Genomic DNA, 8,652 nt, shown 5'->3' on the forward strand with positions numbered 1-8,652 from the left:
GTGCTTTTCCCTACTTTTTTCAATTTAAGCCTAAATTGTGCAACGAGAAGCTCATGATCTGAGCCACAGTCAGCTCCTGGTCTTGTTTTTACTGACTGTATACAGCTTCTCCATCTTTGGCTGCAGAGCACATAGTCAATTTGATTTCTATGTTGACCATCAGGTGATGTCCATGTATAGAGCCGTCTCTTGGGTTGTTGGAAAAGAGTGTTTGTTATGACCATCGTATTCTCTTGACAAAATTCTATTAGCCTGTGCCCTGCTTCATTTTGTACTCCAAGACCAAACTTGTCTGTTATTCCGGTTATCTTTTGGCTTCCTACCTTAGCATTCCAATCACCCATGATGATAAGGACATCATTTTTTGGTGTTAATTCTATAAGGTGCTGTAGGGCTTCATAGAACCGGTCAATTTCATCCTCTTCAGCATCAGTGGTAGGGGCATAGATTTGGACTATTGTGATATTGAAAGGTTTGCCTTGGATTTGAATTGAGATCATTCTGTCATTTTGGGGATTGTATCCCAGTATTGCTTTTCCTATTCTTTTATTGACTATGAAGGCTACTCCATTTCTTCTGAGGGATTCTTGCCCACAGTAGTATACCTGATGGTCATCTGAGTTAAATTCACCCATTCCTGTCCATTTTAGTTCGCTGATTCCTAAGATGTCGATGTTCAGTCTTGTCATCTCTTTTTTGACTACGTCCAGCTTGCCTTGATTCATGGATCTTACATTCCAGGTTCCTATAGAGAAAAAATCTTTACAGCATCGGACTTTCCTTTCACCACCAGATATATCCACAGCTGAGCGTCCTTTCAGCTTTGGCCTAGTCGCTTCATTCTTTCTGGCGCTACTAGTACTAGCCTTCTGCTCTTCCCCAGTAGCATATTGGACACCTTCCGACCTGAGGGGCTCATCTTCCAGTGTCACATCTTTTTGCCTTTTAGTAATGTCCATGGGGTTTTCATGGCAAAGATACTGGAGTGGTTTGCCATTTCCTTCTCCAGTGGATCACATTTTGTCAGAACTCTCTGCTATAACCTGTCCATCTTGGGTGGCCCTGCACAGCATAGCTTATAGCTTCATTGAGTTACGCAAGCCCCTTTGCCACGACAAGGGAGTAATCCATAAAGGGATGGTAGTAGTAATGGTGGTTAAAGATTAAAGCATTTCCCCCCTAAACTTTTGACCTGGGTTGGTTTTCTTACACCTGCTATTTACTATATACATTTACTATATAAATTGCAAAAAATATCCAGTGGCCCACTTTTATAGCACTAAGCTATGCATACTGTAATTGCAATTCAAAATGCTAGATGTATGTATGGCTGGGGCCTGTTAATACAAACTATATGTAAGGCCACTCTAGGTGGCGGTTTGAAACTTCAACTGATGTTCTGCTGAGGATGTTACCTAGCCTGGTGATGAAATGTTCGGAAGCCAAACAGCAAGCATGGAGAATAAACTACCATCACCATCTGCCACCCAAGCTACAAATATTTTCCATCACCTTTAATTCAAGGCCACTATTAACTGAACCCTTGGTTAATCTTTGTCACTGAAGACCGCTCTCCTACATCAGAAGCAAGTCCTGCACTTCTTGGGTAGAAGCCTTTTTCCTTTTTTCCTCAATCAGCTACATCTGAGCCTAATCTGAGGCCATTATCTCAAAAGACACATCAGCCACCAGAAAGCTTTCTTGCACCTTGAGTTGCAGCACAACATCAGTTGCACAAAGGACGCTTTGTGGCCTTTGCTTATTTGTGGGTTTATAAAATGAGGGATTTAGGGTCTAGATTTCTTAGATCTAAATTCCACAAATAAGAAACATTCATTATGAAGAATAATTGTAGCGTTTAAAGAGCGCAGAAGCAAGGCTTCACGATACATTCGGCTCTCTTGGAAAGCAGCTGGGTAATGTCTTATAGCTCTGGGTAATGTCTTATAGCTGTGGAGCTACAACTCCACAGATGGTCTACTTGGCTCCACACAGACATTGGCTGGAGCTAGTTCAGGGCTATAGCAAAATGTAAGTAATTATATAGCACTCAAGACATTCAAACAGTTTTATGGGCTGTGGACTTGTAGCTGTATGTTTTAAATTCTGTAAAGGTGACATCAAGGATGAAAATTTGAAAAATAACTAGAATTCAAGATAAGGATTCATTTGGGGGATATTTGCTTCCTTGGATGGTAGGAAAGAAACCTTAAAACAAGAAAAAGATGAGGTAAATGCAGAATCATGAATCTCACTCATGCAAATGATGCCTGGGATCTACTACCTAGCTTTAATGTTCTGCGAAACAGACGTTGACATTCTCATAAGATCTAATCTAAAAATATTCACAGACACAGCAAATCCCAAACTTGGCAAGTTCATTTTATTCACATCTAAAATATATGGGTTAGTAAGAAAAGTTTTGTGATTTGCAGGATTGCGTTAAGCATGGGATTTTGTCAGTGTATGAGAATTATTACCTCATGGCTGATATCTTTGAACTTCAAGAATCAAGAAATGGGAATGTTGTCTTATAGATCAAAGGCTAGCTAGAAAAACTCAATGAACTTCAGGAATCTGTATCAACAGGCTCTAGTGGCCATTATCTTATCTTACAATATTCAACACCATACGTTGTGAGATGCCCAAAGTCAGTGTAGAGTTCAGTGTGCCATTAATTAATTAAACTGAAGGTATTATGAAGAAATACTCCATTCTCCAGTTTTGCCTGGATTTTCCAACAAATCATTTTTTAATGCTCCTGAGTTCTAATGTTATGAAGAAGAGAAAAAAGACATTGATGTTAAGTTTAAAATAGGGAGGAATACATAAAATTAGCATCATTTTTATTTCCATGAATGGACTACATAAGCTTCCTTGGATAATAAAAATGTGGGTGGGAGCTGTCCACGGCTTAGTTTTGAAGCATAGCCATCTATTAGAAAAGAGACAACAATAAGCAGGAATGTGGCAAGAAGCATACTGGGATATAAGTGCTTTATGACTGGTTGCAACTGTTTTGCAAAATGGCAAGCTCCCTATGAAAAGTATTTCCCACTAGTGACATTCTTTGAAAATGTTCTCATCAGAGTCTCATCAGGCCTGTTCTAGCTTTCTAATCCTTCCTTCCTTCCTTCCCTCCCTCCCTCCCTCCTTCCCTCCCTCCCTCCCTTCCTTCTTTCCCTCCCTCTTCTCAAATCTTACAGTTCTGTGATGTGGTAAATAGAACTTTATACTGTACATTATTCCAGGTCTGGATACAGTTCAGATTTATACAAAGGCATTAGAAAACAGGCAGTTTCATTAGTAGAGTCATTCTTATAATGACCCTTAGCATAGAATATATCTTTTTAATACCTGATGAACATAGAGCTGATATTTTCTGTAAGGAACTTTGATGTAAAGGCTTTGTCACATTTCAATCTCATTTCAGATTCAAATCAACTCTATTTCTTATTCCTGTGGATGTCCATCCACAATCTAGCACCCCATTTACCAATTTGGAGAGATTCTTTTTGAACTCTTTGTGACATGTTCCATTTATGTTTTCTCCTCCCTGAATAATTTGGTGTCATCCCAGCTGTGTTTTTTTTCTTGGAAATTTGTTTATTCCAAATATATTTGAGATCGTCATCACTAGATTTATTGAGTAAGGGTACTGAATAGCCCCAATTTTTCTCTTCAGGAAAAGTCTATCATATCTTGCATTTTGGATCATAAATGAAAGGAAAAGACAGAGAATTTCATTATTTTATTTTATTTAGAATATATTTCAATAATATATTAAGACGCAAAAAGAGATTACATAAAATGAATTAAGTCACTAAAAGAACAAAGATTATACTTTAACAAAAGCCAAGAGTTGATCAAAGAGCTAATCTTCAGCCTTTATGTAGTTAAATGTAGTATCCATCAGCTTATAGACTTTGGACCATTTACTATTAATTTCAAAGATTGTTAGTGCATATTAAAAGGGTGCATTTATTCAAACACTAAAGGAAACTTTTCAGCAATTAATTTCTTTATGATTTAGTTAATTGTTTTTTCACTATAGTTCTGCAAAAAGATGTTCTTAGTTCTTGGGAAAGTTTACTCTTTTTTGCTTAAAAAAATCACATCTTGCTGTCTGTTTGAGTTATTAAAAATCACAAGATACTCATACCTTTAATTTTACCTAGTTTGGCTAGTCTAAAGAAAAGAAGAAACAGGGGTGACATGATAGCAATATTCTAGTATTTGAGGGCTGCCACAAAGAAGAGGGGTGTGTGTCAAACTATTTTCCAAAGCATCAGAAAGCAAGAAAAGAAACAATAGTTGGAAACAGACTAAAAAGAGAAGCAACCTGGAATTAAGGAGAAACTTCCTAATAGTGAGGACAATTAACCAGTGGAACAGTTTGCCTCCAGAAATCATGGGCACTCCATCATTGGAGGCTTTTAAGAAGAGACTGGACAGTCACTTGTCTAAAATAGTATAGGTTCTCCTGCTTGAGCAGGGGGCTGGACTAGAAGACCTCCAAGATTCTATTCCATTCCATTCCATTCCATTCCATTCCATTCCATTCCATTCCATTCCATTCTATTCTATTCTATTCTATTCTATTCTATTCTATTCTATTCTATTCTATTCTATTCTATTCTATTCTATTCTATTCTGTCAGAGTTTCCTTATACAGACCTTGGGACTGAGGCCTATCTCACTTATTTGATCGTTACATGAGTTTTGCCCCATTTTATGACCTTTCGTGCCATAGTTGTTAAGTGAATCCCTGCAGTTGATAAGTTAGTAATCTATTTGTTAAATGAATCTGGTTTCCTCATTGACTTTGCTTGTCAGAAGGTCACAAAAGGTGATCACATGGCCTTGAGACACTGCAACCATCATAAGTTGCCAAGCGTCTGAATTTTGATCACATGATAACAGGATGCTGCAAAGTTCGTAACTGTGGAAAATAGTCATAAGTCACATTCTTCAGAGCCGTTGCAACTTTGAACGGTCACAAAACGAACCGTTGTAAGTCGAAGACTATCTGTATTATTGTTCTGTTTCTATTTCCTAGAAATGGAGATACTTTCTTTGGCATTCTCCAAGGTGTACAGTATTTCTGAACAGGCTCATTTAGGATAATGCTGCAGATTTATTTCCTGCCTCAAGGCAAAAATCATAATCACCATTTCCATCTTACAAATGGAGCATTTGTGTTTATGCATGTGGGTTTGTGTCTGCATACAGCAATGAGGGAAGGGAGATTTTGGCCGGGTGCCAGTCGACAGAAGGCAGAATCTTCTCACAGATGGCCGAGGCTCTAAGGGGCTGGTTCTTTCCTTGTGCAATTAACATAGACTCTTCTATGAAAAACGAGCCTCCAGGACTGTTTCAGAAGAGAAGTTAAGTGAAATCAAAGGTCAGAAAGAATCAAGAACAAGCTTAGCTCCGTGTCCTTAACTGACCTCAAGCAATAGGAGACAAGTTAAGGACAGAAATGGTATGGCAAGGAGCGCCTTTGGGGGCCTTGCTGTGGTTTTGAGATAGGCTCATAATGTCACTGTAATGTAGTTTGAAGAAATTTAATTTCCTCTTTATTATTGCCAGTGCATTTTTATGCAGTAGTAAAATCTTGACCCCCACCATCACCCCTTGTTTTGTTTTGTTTTTTACTTTGCCTGAAGACGTATGGGCTTTCTGGATCACAGTAGATTACATTTAAAGGCATAATTGAGTTCTCTCTAACAGTCTGAAAATACGCTGTTATTGGCCTGATGGTCTATGACACCAGGCTGTGCGGCTGTAGATCAGAAGAGCATTTAGGTTAATTTGCCAATGTATTAATTTAAAGGACAAGGTCATTTCCTTTTAAAAATATATTTTAAAGAATGGGAAGGGACTGCTTTTGGAAATCAGGACTTTTTCCTGAAAGTAAATAAGGACACTTTATATTAATGAAACCATGATTTGAACTATATCTAAAATGTAATAGAACTTCAACAAGGTGAAAATAAGAGGTAGAAACTAAAAAAAAAAAGTCAACAAAAGATTTTTGCTACGTAGTTGCAGTTAGATTAAAATATAGGATCTTAAAGGGAAAATTCAGATTTCAATTACTTAGAAAGAAAAGTTAAAACTGCTGGCAATTCCTTTCACTTCCCCCCCCCCCCCAAAAAAAACACCCCTCTGTGCATTTTACAGAAATACATACAAAATCATATATACTTGAAAATGCACAAATTAACTAATTACTGTAAAATCAAATTAATTCATTAATTTCTATAGGTGCCCGTTTTAGAAAAGTGACTCTGGGCTGCAAACAATCATAAAACTGATAAAAACAATTACAGTAGAAGACAAAATATATGTGGCATCTGAGGAAAATTATCAACATAGATATCAATACGGCTAGAAAACAGGACCATTCATATCCTTGTGGGCCCAGGCCCAGGCACATAACCATGTCTTCAATTCCTTCTGAAAAGTAAATTAGGTCAGGGTCATCCTGATCTCTGAAAGAAAAATGTTCCAGAGGCAGATGCTAAAACAAAGAAGGAACATCTGCTAGTCCCTGCCAGCCGCCATTCCTTGGCTGATAAGACCGGTATCATGCCCAATCTACTGGACCACACTGGACTGATAGAGACAACTGGGAGAAGAAGCAACTCAGGTAACTTGGTCCCAAGTCATATGTCTTAATTACAAACCAATCTGGAAACAGGGAAGAGAACTAACATTTGACAGCCAGTGCAAGTGAACCCCGATTCAATTTAAATTGGAATTTTGCATTTAAAAGATGACAAGATTGGAGCTGAGTTTGGGAAGTCAAGTACAAGTACAAGTCTGTGGAGACAGCCAAAACCACTTCTGAAAAAGAACTTTCTGAAAAGAGGCCACTATTTTAATTATCTTAAAAAACAAATGTGTACATGCCTCCGTATATTCCACAACACCTCTTTCAAAGATTTGTACATTCCTCTTGTACAAATCTGGAGTACCTTTGTTTTGGGTATTAACTTCACTAGAGGCCTGGTCTGTGCAATCTCTTTCCTCTAAGGGACATTTCCAGTTGAGGCATACTTTATGCAGCATAGCTGTCTGCCTGCTGCAGTCTGTGTACTTTTAGTCTCTCCTATGGTGTTTTTGGCAGGTCTCTTGATATCATTATTCATGTTGACACATTCTGTAAAGTAATTGAGGCAACTTTTGGGAAATAGGAGTTTTTAGTTTCCTTTTTAAACTCACAAGGGGAAAAGGGGGGAATCTGTATGCACATGTGTGTATATTCACAAGCATGCATTTATTTAGTTTCACATGTTTTCTTGTCCCATGTAACAAAAGTATTTTAGCTGATATTCTAGAGTGAACTGCTCTCTGATTTTGCAAAATGGTGAAGCAGGTTGGCTTAATAAAGGAGCTAGTGATTCTGTATCTGTATCTTACCCTTTCAGAGATTTAATTATTCCCAAACACAGTACAAGAGAATTCCATATTTTATTAAAAACATGGCAGTCAAAATTCTCAGTTTAGTACTTTAAGCAGGATTTTTCACTGGTGCTAAAAAGAAATAGCAAAAAAAATTAGTCTTCCTTTTTCTTCTTCTTCTCCTTCATTCCCTTCTGGCACGTTTGAGATTAAGTCTAGAAAATTGTAATATTAATGGATTAATTTGACCTAGGTTTAAGCCTCACTGTCCCCTCCTCACCCTTACAAACTTTCAAATGGATTCTGGTGTTTATAATAAAGCTGGTTTATGGACCTCATCATTTATAGATTTCAGATAGGGATGACGACAATACTGTGCAGTAAAATAAGCTGCAAAGAGAAAGTCATCGTGTACTGCTCAGAGGTCATTCTGCTGGACAATGACACTTTAAAAGTCCGTTTTGCACTTTGCTCTATAATTTCTACTAGAAAAGGGACAGCATAAATTAAATTTTTAAGATAATGAAAAACAGAATCATAAATATGTTAGCAATCGGTCTATCTGACCAGGCCTTGCTGGTGGTCTCTGGAGAATTATCTAACTGGGGCTATTTGTACTTGGATAACCTCTTGGTAGCACAAGAAAATGTTTATGAATCTAAAATGGCTCACAAACATTAGAACAAATGATGACTTTATTCAGAGAGACTGAACTGTAAATGACTTCTCCTGGCTATTTGGCATGGGATAGTCTCCTATTTTAAAGCATGCAGTCAATAAGCTGTTGTCACGTTACTCAGTCTTGCTGCTGAATTCTAAATGATAGCAATGCTTGCAGAGAGTAGCCTACTGTATAAATGGAGCACTCCCCAAAGAAGGAAGAATAATAAACAGGTTGGCAGAACTTACAATTGGCTCCTGAAGGCTGTGCTTACCTCTCAATGGTGCAAAGTGAATGTATTAGGTTGAGAGAGATGTTCCAGGTGCAGTCTGTTAAAGCTGATTCAGATTCTCACTCTGGGAACTCCGCTCTTTGTTGATATTAAGGAAAGTTGCAAGTGTGTTTTGCAATACACTTGTTATGATTACCCCAAATCACCCTGCAAGGCAGGAAAAATGTCACCTATTTATCTTTTCAAACATGGAGGCATTGTGTGGCTTCTTCCAGATTACAGAGGATCTTATTCTCAGCTAAAAGGAGAAAATAAATAGCCTTCATGCACAAACTATGCTTATTTGCAT

General features: G+C 37.7%; 1 long non-coding RNA gene across 1 annotated transcript in view; it reads right to left on the reverse strand.

Annotated features, from left to right (window-relative positions):
• LOC120306735 overlaps positions 1–8,439 on the reverse strand; it is a 182,094-nt gene extending 173,655 nt beyond the window's left edge. The window contains exon 1 of the long non-coding RNA XR_005556381.1: positions 8,346–8,439. This is a non-coding gene — a long non-coding RNA (uncharacterized LOC120306735). The remainder of the gene's footprint in view (positions 1–8,345) is intronic.
• Between the last annotated feature and the right edge of the window lie 213 nt (positions 8,440–8,652).

This window comes from Crotalus tigris, unplaced genomic scaffold (assembly GCF_016545835.1).
Source record: "Crotalus tigris isolate CLP2741 ecotype Arizona unplaced genomic scaffold, ASM1654583v1 scf7180000017749.438534, whole genome shotgun sequence".
NCBI classification, from domain to species: domain Eukaryota; kingdom Metazoa; phylum Chordata; class Lepidosauria; order Squamata; family Viperidae; genus Crotalus; species Crotalus tigris.